Below are 15,718 nucleotides of genomic sequence, written 5' to 3' on the forward strand. Positions count from 1 at the left end.
TCAGAAATAACAAAGATGAAATAACAACAGACTAGTCACAAATCCAAAAAATCCTTAATAAATATTACAAGAAACTTTACTCTCAGAAATATGAAAATATGAAGGAAATTGACCGTTACTTGGAAGCACATCACGTTCCAAGGCTTAACCAAAATCAAGTGGAAATGATTAACAGGCCCACATCAAGTTCAGGAATAACATCAACCATACAAAATCTCCCCCCCAAAAAAAACCCCCGGGACCAGAGGGTTTTACGTCAGAATTCTACCAAATCTTTAAAGAGGAATTAGTACCTATATTACTCAAACTGTTCCAAAAGGTAGAAAAAGAAGGAAGACTACCCAACACGTTCTATGAAGCAAACATCACCCTGATCCCCAAACAGGAAAGGACCCAACAAGAAAAGAAAATTATAGACCAATATCACTAATGAATATAGATGGAAAAATATTCAACAAGATTCTAACAAGCAGAATCCAGCAACATATCAAACAAATCATACATCATGACCAAGTCAGTTTTATCCCAGGGTCTCAAGGCTGGTTCAATATACGGAAATCTATAAATGTAATTCAGCACATAAACAAATTAAAAAACAAAGACCATATGATTCTCTCAATCGATGCAGAAAAAGCTTTTGATAACATCCAACATCTCTTCATGATCAGAACACTTAAGAAAATTGGTATAGAAGGGACATTTCTTAAACTGATAGAGACCACCTACAGCAGACCCACAGCCAATATCATATTGAATAGAGTTAAATTGGAATCATTTCCACTCAGATCAGGAACCAGACAAGGCTGCCCATTGTCTCCATTGCTTTTTAACATTGTAATGGAAGTTTTAGCCACCGCAGTCAGGGAAGAAAAGGCGATCAAGGGTATCCACATAGGGTCAGAAGAGATCAAACTTTCGCCCTTCGCAGATGATATGATTGTATATCTGGAAAACACTAGAGACTCTACTACAAAACTCTTAGAATTGATCAAAGAATACAGCAGCGTCTCAGGTTACAAAATCGACATTCATAAATCGGTAGCCTTTATATATACCAACAATAGTCAAGGTGAAAAAACAGTTAAGGACTCTATCCCATTCACAGTAGTGCCAAAGAAGATGAAATACTTGGGAGTTTATCTAACAAAGGACGTGAAAGATCTATATAAAGAGAACTATGAAACTCTAAGAAAAGAGATAGCTGAGAATGTTAACAAATGGAAAAATATACCATGCTCATGGCTGGGAAGAATCAACATTGTTAAAATGTCCATACTACCAAAAGCAATATATAATTTCAACGCAATCCCCATTAAAGCTCCACTGTCATACTTTAACGATCTTGAAAAACAATACTTCGTTTTATATGGAATCAGAAAAAACCTCGAATAGCCAAGACATTACTCAGAAATAAAAACAAAGCAGGAGGAATCACGCTACCAGACCTCAGACTATACTAAAAATCGATAGTGATCAAAACAGCATGGTACTGGCACAAAAACAGAGAAGTAGATGTCTGGAACAGAATAGAGAACCAAGAGATGAATCCAGCTAATTACCGTTATTTAATCTTTGACAAGCCAATTCAAAACATTCAGTGGGGAAAAGATTCCCTATTTAACAAATGGTGCTGGGTGAACTGGCTGGCAACCTGTAGAAGACTGAAACTGGACCCACACCTCTCACCATTAACCAAGATAGACTCTCACTGGATTAAAGATTTAAACCTAAGACATGAAACTATAAAAATACTAGAAGAGAGTGCAGGGAAAACCCTTGAAGAAATCGGTCTGGGCGAGTTTTTTATGAGAAGGACCCCCCGGGCAATTGAAGCTGCTTCAAAAATACACTACTGGGACCTGATCAAACTAAAAAGCTTCTGCACAGCCAAGAACACAGTAAGTAAAGCAAGCAAACAGCCCTCAGAATGGGAGAAGATATTTGCAGGTTATGTCTCTGACAAAGATTTAATAACCAGAATCCACAGAGAACTCAAATGCATTCACAGGAACAGAACAAGGGATCCCATCGCAGGCTGGGCAAGGGACTTGAAGAGAAAATTCTCTGAAGAAGACAGGCGCACGGCCTTCAGACATATGAAAAAATGCTCATCATCTTTAATCATCAGAGAAATGCAAATCAAAACTACTTTGAGATACCATCTAACTCCAGTGAGTCTAGCCTACATCACAAAATCCCAAGACCAGAGATGTTGGCATGGATGTGGAGAAAAGGGAACACTTTTGCACTGCTAGTGGGAATGCAAATTAATACATTCCTTTTGGAAAGAGATATGGAGAACACTTAGAGATCTAAAAATAGATCTGCCATTCAATCATGTAATCCCTCTACTGGGCATATACCCAGAAGACCAAAAATCACATCATAACAAAGATATTTGTATCAGAATATTTATTGCAGCCCTATTCATAATTGCTAAGTCATGGAAAAAGCACAAGTGCCCATCGATCCACGAATGGATTAATAAATTGTGGTATATGTACACCATGGAATATTATGCACCCTTAAAGAAAGATGGAGACTTTACCTCTTTCATGTTTACATGGATGGAGCTGGAACATATTCTTCTTAGTAAAGTGTCTCAAGAATGGAAGAAAAAGTACCCAATGTACTCACCCATATTATGAAACTAATGTAGGACCTTCACATGAAAGCTATAACCCAGTTACAACCTAAGAATAGGGAGAAGGGGGAAAGGGAGGGGAAGGAGGGGGGAGGTAGGTGGAGAGAGAGGGATTAATGGGATTACACCTATGGTGCATCTTACAAGGGTATATGTGAATCTTAGTAAATGTGGAATGTAAAGGTCTTAGCAAAATAACTAAGAAAATGCCACGAAAGCTATGTTAACTAGTGTGATGAGAATGTGTCAAACGGTCTATGAACCAAGTGTATGGTGCCCCATGATCATACTAATGTACACAGCTATGATTTAATTAAATAAATAAATAAATAAATAAATAAAACAAAGTATGGGGGGAAACTCTACATTATATCAGCCTGTGGAAAGATTTTATGAAGAATACTTCATCAGCAACTGCACAACAAAAATAAATAATGGTACTTAATTAAGCTAACAAGCTTCTGCACAGCTAAGGACACAACAATTAAGGCAATCAGACAACCTTCAGAATGGGAAAAGATATTTGCATGTTATGAATCTGACAAAGGGTTGATAACTGGAGTCTATAGAGAACTTGAATTAATCAACAGAAAAAGAGCTAACAATCCCATCTATCACTTGGTGAGGGACATGAGCAGAACCTACTCTGAAGAATACAGACAAATGACCAACAAAAAAATGCTCAACATCCCTAGTCATCAGAGAAATGCAAATAAAAGCCCAGATGCCATGGCTTATGCATGTAATCCTAGCACTCTGGAAGACTGAGATGAGTGGATTCCTTGAGTTTAGGAGTTAGATACCAGCATGAGCAAGCACCAGACCCTATTTCTAAAAATAGCCAGGTGCTGTAGTAGTTGCCTGTAGTCCCAGCTGTTTGGTAGGCAGAGGCAAGAGAATCACTTGAGCCCAGAAGTTTCAGGTTTCTGTGAGCTGACACCAAGCCACTCAACCCCAGGCTGACTAAGTGAAACCCTGTCTCAAAAAAAAAGAAAGAAAGAAATGCAAACCAAAACTTACCTTGAGATATCACCTAACCCCAGTGAGAATAGTCCACATCACAAAGTCCAAAAGCTGCAGATGCTAGCCTGGATGTGGAAAGAAGGGAACACTTTTACATTGTTCATGGTATTACAAACTAATACAGACTCTCTGGAAAGAAATATGGAGAATTCTCAAGGAACTCAAAACAGACCTTCTATTTGTTCTATTACTAAGTATGTACCCAGAAGAAAAAAGACTATCTTATCAGAAGGACATTTACACTAGATTATCACAGCTCAGTTTACAATCAACAAGATGTAGAATCAACCGAAGTGCCAATCAAACCATGAATGGATTAAAAACCTGTGGTACGTGTACACGATGGACTACTATTTGGCCATAAAAACAAGATGGAGGCTTTACATCTTTTCTATTAAGCTGGATGGAGTTGGAGAACATTCTCCTTAGTAAAGTATGACAAGAATAGAAAAGCAAGTATCCAATGTACTCAATACTAACACGAAGCCAGCAAACAAATAAATGCTCACACAAGAGAAAAACTCAATTTAATTCAAGTTGGGTGAATAAGAGAGGGAGGGGATGGGGGTGCTCTCACATAAAAGGCACAATGTAGGAGTACATGGCACACCTCCTGGGTGAGGGGCACAACTACAATGGGGACTTTACTTAACAAACACAAACAATGTAACCTAATCATCTTTAACCCATATTAATCTGAAAAATTTTTTAAAAGCTCCACAGATGATTCTGAAGTGCATCTCTGATTAGGAATCACTAAACTAAACACCTGATCACTAAACCCACCCTCAGTTAGGATCAAGATGGCGAACTAGACAAAGGTACTATGTGCCTCTTCCACAGCAGATTTTCACATTTTGAACAGATCTAGGAGTGAACTCTGCAATTCACCAGGGAAATGATGGGAAGCACCAAAAGTGGGTAAAGAGAGGGCTCAGGGAGATTTGCCTGGCTGGGGACTGGCTAACATATGGGAAAAGCTCCTGGACACAGTAAAACAGTAAGAGAGAAGCCCTGAGGCCCCACTCTCTGATAGCTTTTATGATCTTGGCTAAAAGAGAACCTCAAACCCAAATAGGTCTTTGTCCTATCCTCAGGCACTGCTTGGAATAGACTTTGCTCTAGAAAGTCTAGATCAGCTTAAGCCTGGCATCATTCTGAGAACCTAGATGGACTTGCATCCACTGCATGACTCCAAGGAGGAACAGAGGAACTCAGTTAATCCTATGCAACCCAGGAAGTCTGCTGTAGGAGACTGAGCACCAGGCTTATACAAGTGGTCACCGGTTCTTGAGGGAGGCACTGGGAGCAGGACAATCTCCTAGCCAGCATGGAGATGTTTTGCAGCCCATCTTGACAAGCCCTCAAGAAACTGCATGCATTAATGAGTTAAGATCAGTCACTCGTTAGCAAGCAGGTGTTATACCTTGAACATTTGTGGTGCAACAGGTTGGGAGTCAAGCCCATGGGGAAAGAGCATGCGGTGATCATTAAGCATGTAACTACTATACACGGGACCCCCACACCTGTTGTAGAATGTTTCAATAAAAGGCCATGGCAGAGGTTACTCAGGGCTTTTCCCTGCACCTATGGGAAGCCCACCTTAGAAGCAAGCATGTACTTCTAATCTAATAAAATCTAAGCCATTTTATTCATTTGGTGACAGGGTGCCACAGCAGCACCAACAGGCCCCATCACCCTGAGGTGTGCTGCTATTGAGACTGAGACATGAGTGGACAGCATTCTCCAGTTTCTTGCCCATGCTGCCTGCCTGGTAGGTCCCTAGCCTTTCTAGTTGGAGGTCCGAGGCACCATTTTGACAGTTTGACACAGGTCTGCACACCAACCCTATGCTGAGTTTGGGCTGAAGTGTCTGTAGCCCCTCTCTGGCTGGACAGGAGCATGGAAACCAGGCTTCCCGTCATGCATTCCCATAGTGCATCATGCATCATGCACTATCCTAAAGTTGGCTGCTATGAAACTGAATCTCAAGTGAATTCCACTCCCCCCAGCATCTTGCTTATGCTGTTTGCCTAAGAAATAACTCACCCTCTGTGGTCATAGGACCAAGGCACCATCCTGGGAGTTTAAAGCTATGCAGCACACTGCCCCTGGACTGAATTTGGACTAACACATATGAAGCCTGTCCAGCTAAAGAGGGACAGGGAAACCTAAGCTCTCCTACAGCTCAGATGTTCAAGACCACCTGAGAAGGAGCAAAACCCCCTTTTTAAACATAGCTGGGGAGGCAGAACATGATGGCGGATGGGACGGATGTGTAGCCCACCTCTCCCAAGTCATCAGGTGAGAGGAAGGGGGGTCTGGACCTTTTCCCCACATGGATTATTGCCGTAGACAGACAGTTGGAGACACACAGTGAATTGGCAGATTGCTGTATTTGAGGTGTAATTTAAAACCACAGACTCTGTTGTAGAGATTCTCCCTGTTTGGGTGTGCTGGCCGGCAGGCCCCTCCCTCATGGAGGACAGCAGCATGCAATTCCTGGCAAAACCCATTTCATGAAAATTTATTCCTGAGCTGAGTTTAGCAACCCAAAAGGGGCCCTGCTCAGAGCCACAGGGACTAAGCAACCCAATGGAAAATTGAAGGGAAGGGATTCCGCCTGGGAAACAGACATTTTGAATTGTCCGAAATGGTGGGCACCTTCCCCCAAAACAACAGGAGTGATTAAATAGACCAGACCATTCCAGGTGGGGAATACTGGTGTGGGCTGGCAGGTCAGGCTGTGCAGCGAACTGGCGGGTGGCTGGACTCAAATCTCCAGACTCAAAAGAGAGACCCTGAGCCACATAAACTGAGCAGGTTTCCGTGTGCTGCAACCACGCCTCCAGCACCAGCCAGCCCCTCCGCCACAGCCGATGGCAGTTGCCAGTTTGCAGGAGAATGCAGGAGCAGAGTGGAAAGATTTGTGAAGGGTGGACTCCTGCACCGAGTTGGGAGGTCAGATAGGAGAGCTGTCTGGAACAGAAAAGCCGAGGTTGCACAACAATTAGGTAAAAACTTTTACAGAAACTCCAAAATGGCGATGGGAGATAGGGTGGTTACTGTGGTAACAGTATAAACTGTGAATCAGGCATAAGCCTGGGAACCACTCAGTGCCACCAGGTGTCCAGAAAGTATATTGCATTATAAATATATTCCTACAAAGTTCATCCCTACGTCATACATATAGATGTATATTTGTACATATATACAAGAATAACATTTTTGTGGTTGGTACCTTTTTTTTTTTCCTTATCTCATCATTATCTTGGAGGAACTATTGTTAACTTTTATTATTTTTATATATTTTTTCTTTGTATTTTTTCTATTTTTAATTTTTTCTTTCTTCTTTTTTAACATTTTTACAAACACCGCTATTTTTTTCTCTCTCCCTTATCTCTTCCTCTTCTTCCCTTCTTATGGTTTCTGAGAGTGCTAATGTCAAATCTCTAGAGCATTTTTTGTTTGTTTGTTTGTTTTCTTTGTATGTCTTCTACCTTTTTTCTTTTTTTCTTTTTCTCAATTATTCTATGATTATCATAATTTTTAATGTAGTTGGGTTTTTCTGTTGTTGTTGTCTGTATGTCTATGTGTTTCTGATTGATTGTGCATCTGTGGGCTCGTGGGTCTGGAAGCCTTTTTATCTGTTTATTTGCTCATTTGGTCTCAATAAGTTTGGTGTTTTGACCTGCAATTCTGAGCTCCCAGCACTCCCCTCCACTCTCACTCTGAGGTCTGGAGGCCTGTCCCCCAGGAGTCCAGATTCTTGGGTGATTTCTCGAGGGGTGTGGACAGGGCATGGACTACAGCTAGTCAGTGCAGATTCTGAGGCATGGGAGTGAGGAGACAACAGTCGGCTGAGAGGGAACCACATCGGAGTGGCAGTGCCCTGAGGTGCAGAGCAACAGCCATTCTTGGCAACAATAGGGCTCACCCCCAGATATTCCGAGGCCACAACCCCTGTCTTCCTGGGCAACCAGAAGAGGCCAGGGATCTTCTCAGATGGAAACCACCGCGGAACAGATCTGGGACTGAAAAACAGGCCCCGTGGGTAAAGGGTTTCCTGTGGCAGTACCAGCCTGGGTGGAGCGTGAGGACTAGAAAACACATGTGTAGACCTGGGAAATTCCCAGGATGGGGCTGACCCAGAGGACAGCCTTACTGAACATAAGATGCACCTGGCCTTTGGGGGATCATCAGCCCATAGACAAAGGAAGGCAGGAGGCAAGAGCTGACCGTGCTACGAATACAAACCTTCAGGAGTAAACACAGGACCTGAGGAACTGGGAACTCAAAACAGTTTCTCTTCGGCAGAGGAATTTACAAGGGACAGAAACAAACAATGTTGTTTTGTTCTGTCAGTAACATCAATCAGGGGTGGGGCTGGAACTGAGTGAACACCCCCCAGCCTACATCAAGTGCCCAAGATTGTCAGGCCTCACCACCCACTACTGCATAAAGGCAGAGAGCAGTGGCCTGGCTGACCAGATACAGATTTCCTTGTGATTCAGGCAGGTACAACCCCCTGGAATATCTGCTAACTGGAGGCAACTGAGTCACAGCCCTGCGGGGGCTATCAGTAACTGAATGTGACAGAGGTGCAAGGTGGGGAAGGAGGTATCAACCTTCCCAGAATACTCTATTGGTTGGGTGGGTCCGCCTGACTTCAGGGAGCACCGGAGCAAGTCATACTTGAGTTGTCACCAGACCCCTGTGATCCAGTTCCCAGAGAACTTTGAAACTCTCACACCTGAGACAGGTGCTGACTAAGACAAATGATTTGGACATTTTGAACTGAGCCAATTGCCTGAGGATTATTCAAGTAGTACCCTGGGTGTGTGGTTGTAGGAAGGTTTGATTTTCCTTTTCCAATTGTTGCCTATGGGGGGCAGGGTGACTTAATTGCTGGTATTTCTCCATAGCTGAAACTTCCACCCAGAGTAACTGTTTCACTAGGGTCAAACAGAGACCAGCTGAAAACAAGAAAGAACCACTTAGCCCCACCACACCAAATAGGTCCCCAGTCTCTCAGGCCATAGCATTGTACAGGTCCTCAACAAAGCTCCAGGGAAAAAGGCAAATGGTGTAAACTACTCATGGGGTGAAATCAGCAGAAAAACTCTGCTACCACGAATAACCACAATAGATCAACCCCCCCAAGGAAAAATATGGCAGATGTAACTGAAGATCCCATTCATAACCACCTGGTCAAGATGTCACAAATCAAATTCAGAATTGGGATAGTAAACAAGATTAATAGAATGGAGGAAAAATTGGAATTAGAAATTCAAAGAGCAATTCAAAAGTCAGAATTAGAAATACGAGGAGAAATTCAAAAGTTGTCTCAAGAATTCAATGAATTTAAAATGAAACCACCAAAGATTTTGACGCACTGAAGCAAGAATTTGCAGCCCTCAAAGATCTGAAAAATACAGTAGAATCCCTCAGTAACAGAGTGGAGCAAGCAGAAGAAAGGATTTCTGACATTGAAGACAAAGTGTTTGAATGCTCCCAAACTCTTAAAGAGAAAGAGAAACAGAGAATAAAAACAGATCATTCTCTCAGAGGGCTTTGGGATAATTCGAAGAAGGCTAATATCCGCCTCATTGGAATCCATGAAAGGGAGGAAGCGGCCTCACGAGTTATGAAAGAGAATTTTCCAGACATGCCAAGAGATTCTGAAATTCAGATAGCAGACAGTTTCAGAACCCCAGCATGACTCAATCCAAATAAGACATCCCCCAGGCATATTAAAATTAACTTCACTAGTATAAATATGAAAGAGAAAATTCTGAAACTAGCCAGATGTAAGAAATCCATTACCTACAAAGAAAAGAATATTACCATGACTGAAGATATCTCCGCTGAAACTTTACAAGCCAGAAGAGGATGGTCATCGACTTTTAATGTCCTAATACAAAATAATCCTAATACAAAATAATTTTCACGGGGGAGGGGAGACAAGATGGCGGACTGAAGCCAGCTTTCAACAGAGGCTCCCGTCCAGAAGGAGAGTTAAGGGACAGGAATTTAGAAAGTATCCTGGTGGACTTGAGCCTCACCAAGAGAGAAGGTTGAAGAACGCACATCAACACCGCTGAGGCAAGCTGTGATCACAAGCACGCAAACAAAAGGTACAAAATCCACCACCAAGTGGACGGGAGTCCCCCTCCCCCATGAGACCGGCTCAAGAGCCCCACAATTGAACAAGCGGGCAGAAATTAAAGGCCCTCTCACTACACTCCACGGGAGAGACCTTCTAAAAACTGGACCTACCTCCCCTACTGGGGTGCCGTGGCGTTCTCCTGCCGGGCATAAAACTAAATAAAACTTTGGGAATCCTTTGCCAGCAACCCTGAATCCCCGGTGCTCCCCTCCCGCCCACTGAGGTCTGGAGGCCTGTCCCCCAGGAGTTTGGATCCTTGGGTGATTTCTCAAGGGGAGTGGACAGTCCCCGAGTTGCGACTAGTCAGCATTGACTCTGAGGCGTGCGAGTGAGGAGAGGGCACCGGGCAGAGGGGGAGTCATGCCTCACGGCACGTCCCTGCGGTACAGTCAGCAACCCTCCCCAGGCAACATTACGGGGCACAAGACTAAATAAGACTCTAGCTTCCCCGCTGAGAGTTGAGAGCCCCTACTCTCACTCGGGGTCTGAGGGCCTATGCCCCAGGAGTTCGGATCCTTGGGTGATTTCTCGAGGGGAGTGCACAGTGCCTGAGCTACGTCAGGTCAGCGCTGACTCTGGGACACGTGAGCGAGGAGAGGGCACTCTGCTGAGGGGAAATCAAGCCTTGGCGGCACTTCCCTGTGGTGCATTGCAGGAGCCCTCCCCGTGCCGTAGTGGTGCGTAAAACTGAATGAAACTCTAGCTTCCCCCTCCACTCCCAATCGGGGACTGGTGGCCCATCCCCCAAGAGTTCTGATTCTTGGGGGATCGCTTGAGGGGTGTGGACCCAGCACAAACTGCAGCCACTCAGTGCTGACTCTGGGGCGCAGGACAGAGGAGAAAACGGTCGCCTGAGTGCCAACACCAGAGCAGCAGTTACCTGGAGGAAGATCAACAGCCGTTTTTTCTCATTTTTTTTAATTTTTTTATTAAATCATAACTGTATACAATGATATGATTATGGGGCATCATACACTCACTTCATAAACCATTTGACACATTTTTATCACAGTGGTTAACATAGCCTTTCCGGCGTTATCTCAGTTACTGTGCCAAAACATTTACATTCTACATTTACCAAGTTTCGCAAATACCCCTGTAATATGCACCACAGGTGTGATCCCACCAATTTCCCTCCCTCTACCCACCCCCCCGTTTCCCACTTCCCCCTATTGTTAAGTTGTAGCTGGGTTATAACTTTCATGTGAGAGTCCCAAATTAGTTTCATAGTAGGGCTGTGTACATTGGGTATTTTTTCTTCCATTCTTGGGATACTTTACTAAGAAGAATATGTTCCAGCTCCATCCATGTAAACATGAAAGAGGTAAAGTCTCCATCTTTCTTTAAGGCTGCATAGTATTCCATGGTATACATATACCACAATTTATTAATCCATTCGTGGATCGATGGGCACTTCGGCTTTTTCCATGACTTAGCAATTATGAATTGGGCTGCAATAAACATTCTGGTACAAATATCTTTGTTATGTTGTGATTTTTGGTCTTCTGGGTATATGCCCAGAAGAGGAATTACAGGATTGAATGGCAGATCTATTTTTAGATCTCTGAGTGTTCTCCATATATCTTTCCAAAAGGAATGTATTAATTTGCATTCCCACCAGCAGTGCAGAAGTGTTCCCTTTTCTCCACATCCACGCCAACATCTCTGGTCTAGAGATTTTGTGATATAGGCTAGTCTCATTGGAGTTAGATGATATCTCAAAGTAGTTTTGATTTGCATTTCTCTGATGATTAAAGATGATGAGCATTTTTTCATATGTCTGAAGGCCGTGCGCCTGTCTTCTTCAGAGAAGTTTCTCTTCAAATCCCTTGCCCAGCCTGCGATGGGATCCCTTGTTTTTTTCTTGCTGATGCGTTTGAGTTCTCTGTGGATTCTGGTTATTAAACCTTTGTCAGAGTTATACCCTGCAAATATCTTCTCCCATTCTGAGGGCTGTCTACTTGCTCTGCTTACTGTGTTCTTAGCTGTGCAGAAGCTTTTTAGTTTGATCAAGTCCCAGTAGTGTATTTTTGAAGCTGCTTCAATTGCCCGGGGGGTTCTCCTCATGAAATACTCACCCAACCAATTTCTTCAAGGGTTTTACCTGCATTCTCCTCTAGTATTTTTATAGTTTCATGTCTTAAGTTTAAATCTTTAATCCAATGAGAGTCTATCTTAGTTAATGGTGAAAGGTGTGGGTCCAATTTCAGTCTTCTGCAGGTTGCCAGCCAGTTCACCCAGCACCATTTGTTAAATAGGGAATCTTTTCCCCACTGAATGTTTTTAATTGGCTTGTCAAAAATCAAATAGCGGTAAGTAGCTGGATTCATCTCTTGGTTCTCTATTCTGTTCCAGATATCTACTTCTCTGTTTTTGTGCCAATACCATGCTGTTTTGATCACTATCGATTTGTAGTAAAGTCTGAGGTCTGGTAGTGTGATTCCTCCTGTTTTGTTTTTATTTCTGAGTAATGTCTTGGCTATTCGAGGTTTTTTCTGATTCCATATAAAACGAAGTAATGTTTTTTCAAGATCTTTAAAATATGACAGTGGAGCTTTAATAGGGAGTGCGTTGAAATTATATATTGCTTTGGGTAGTATGGACATTTTGATAATGTTGATTCTTCCTAGCCATGAGCATGGTATGTTTTTCCATTTGTTAACATTTTCAGCTATTTCTTTTCTTAGAGTTTCATAGTTCTCTTTATAGAGATCTTTCACGTCTTTTGTTAGGTAAATTCCCAAATATTTCATCTTCTTTGGCACTACTGTGAATGGGATAGAGTCCTTAACTGCTTTTTCAGTTTGACTGTTGTTGGTGTATATAAAGGCTACCGATTTATGATTGTTGATTTTGTAACCTGAGACGCTGCTGTATTCCTTGATCACTTCTAGGAGTTTTGTAGTAGAGTCCCTAGTGTTTTCCAGATACACAATCATATCATCTGCGAAGAGCGAGAGTTTGATCTCTTCTGACCCTATATGGATACCCTTGATCGCCTTTTCTTCCCTAATTGCGGTGGCTAAAACTTCCATTACAATGTTGAAAAGCAATGGAGACAATGGGCAGCCTTGTCTGGTTCCTGATCTGAGTGGAAATGATTCCAATTTAACTCCATTCAATATGATATTGGCTGTGGGTTTGCTGTAGATAGCCTCTATCAGTTTAAGAAAAGTCCCTTCTAGACCAATTTTCTTGAGTGTTCTGATCATGAAGGGATGCTGGATATTATCAAAAGCTTTTTCTGCATCAATTGAGAGAATCATATGGTCTTTGTTTTTTAATTTGTTTATGTGCTGAATTACATTTATAGATTTACATATATTTTATCCCTTGATACCCTGGGATAAAACCAACTTGGTCATGATGTATAATTTGTTTGATGTGTTGCTGGATTCTGTTTGTTAGGATCTTGTTGAATATTTTTGCATCTATATTCATTAGTGATATTGGTCTATAATTTTCTTTTCTTGTTGGGTATTTTCCTGGTTTGGGGATCAGGGTGATATTTGCTTCATAGAACGTGTTGAGTAGTCTTCCTTCTTTTTCTACATTTTGGAACAGGTTGAGTAATATAGGTACTAATTCCTCTTTAAAGGTTTGGTAGAATTCTGACATGAAACCATCTGGTCCCGGGCTTTTCTTTTTAGGGAGGTTTTGTATAGTTGATGCTATTTCTGAACTTGATATGGGTCTGTGCAACATTTCCACTTGATTCTGGTTAAGTCTTGGAAGGTGGCGTGCTTCCAAGTATCGGTCTATTTCCTTCAGATTTTCATATTTCTGAGAATAAAGTTTCTTGTAATATTCATTAAGGATTTTATGGATTTCTGATGAGTCTGTGGTTATTTCGTCTTTGTTGTTTCTGATTGATGATATTAGAGATTTTACTCTTTTTTTCCTGATTAGGTTGGCCAGAGGTTTATCTATTTTATTGACCTTTTCGAAAAACCAGCTTTTTGATTTATTGATCTGTTGTATTATTCTTTTGTTTTCAATTTCATTTAATTCTGCTCTAATTTTGGTTATTTCTTTTCTTCTACTGGGTTTGGGGATGGAATGTTCTTCCTTTTCCAGTTGCATGAGATGTCCCATTAAGTTGTTAACTTCCTCTCTTTCCGTTCTCTTGAGGAAGGCTTGCAGTGCTATAAATTTCCCTCTTAGAACTGCCTTTGCAGTGTCCCAGAGGTTCTGATAGCTTGTGTCTTCATTGTCATTTTGTTCCAAAAAATTGGTGATTTCTTTCTTAATCTCATCTCTGACCCAGCTATCATTCAGCATAAGGTTATTTAACTTGCATGTTTTTGTATGGGTATGCAGATTCCTGTTGTTACTCAATTCAAGTTTTATTCCATGATGGTCCGAGAAGATGCATGGAATAATTTCTATTCCTTTAAATTTACTGAGGTTAGACTTGTGACCTAAAATGTGATCAATTTTGGAGTAAGTTCCGTGGGCTGATGAGAAGTATGTGTATTCAGTTTTGTTGGGATGAAATGTTCTGTAGATGTCTGCTAAATCTAAATATTGGATGGTTAGGTTTAAATCTAAGATTTCTTTGCTCAGCTTCTTTCTGGAGGATCGATCCAACACTGCCAAGGGAGTGTTGAAATCTCCAATGATTATGGAGCTGGAGGAAATCAAGTTACTCATGTCTGTTAGAGTTTCTCTTATAAATTGAGGTGCATTCTGGTTGGGTGCATAGATATTAATAATTGAGATCTCGTCATATTGAGTATTACCCTTAACAAATATGAAGTGACCATTCTTGTCCTTCCTTACTTTTCATGGTTTAAAGCCTACTGTATCTGCAAATAAAATTGCAACACCTGCTTTTTTCTGATTACCATTTGCCTGAAATATGGATGACCATCCTTTCACCCTGAGTCTGTATTTGTCTTTTAAGTTGAGATGTGACTCTTGTATGCAACAAATATCTGGCTTGAGTTTTTGTATCCAGTCAGCTAACCTATGCCTCTTTAGAGGACAGTTTAAGCCATTCACATTGATGGAGAGTATTGATAAGTCTGGTGGAATTTTGGGTATCGAGTTTTTCAAAGGTCCAGTGGACATTTTTAATCCTTTCGCCAGTGTGGAAGTTGGAGTTTGATCCGAAGTTTCTGAGTGAGTTTACTTTTGTGGTATAGGATTGGGTTGGTCATTGTGGAGGATAGGTCTGAGAACATCCTGAAGAGCTGGTTTACTTATGGCAAAGTTTTTCAACATATGAATGTCATTGAAGTATTTAATTTCTCCATCATAGATGAAACTCAGTTTAGCTGGATACAAGATCCTGGGTTGAAAGTTTTTTTGCTTTAGGAGATTAAAAGTTGATGACCAGGCTCTTCTGGCTTGAAAAGTTTCAGCAGAGAGATCTGCAGTTATTCTAATATTCTTACCTTTGTACGTTATAGTTTTCTTTCGCCGGGCTGCTTTGAGAATCTTCTCTTTCATGTTAACTTTAGTGAAGCTAATTATGATATGTCTGGGAGATGGCTTATTGGGGTTCAATCGTGCTGGGGTTCTGAAGCTGTCTGCTATCTGAATTTCAGATTCTCTAGGCATGTCTGGAAAATTTTCTTTCATAATTTCATGTAGAAGGGCCTCTGTGCCCTTGGCTGCCACTTCATCAGTCTCCGAAATTCCTATAACTCTTATATTATTTTTTTTCGAATTATCTGAGAGCTCTCTGAGTGAGTGATCCGTTTTTGCTCTCCATTTCTCTTCCTCTTTGAGAGATTGGGAGCGTTCGAAGACTTTATCTTCAATGTCAGAAATCCTTTCTTCTGCTTGCTCCATTCTGTTACTGAGGGATTCTACTGTATTTTTCATATCTTTGAGGGCTGTAAGTTCTTGCTTCAGTGTGTCTAAGTCTTTGGTGG

The sequence above is a fragment of the Nycticebus coucang genome, chromosome 10 (genome assembly GCF_027406575.1).
Source record: "Nycticebus coucang isolate mNycCou1 chromosome 10, mNycCou1.pri, whole genome shotgun sequence".
Taxonomy (NCBI): Eukaryota; Metazoa; Chordata; class Mammalia; order Primates; family Lorisidae; genus Nycticebus; species Nycticebus coucang.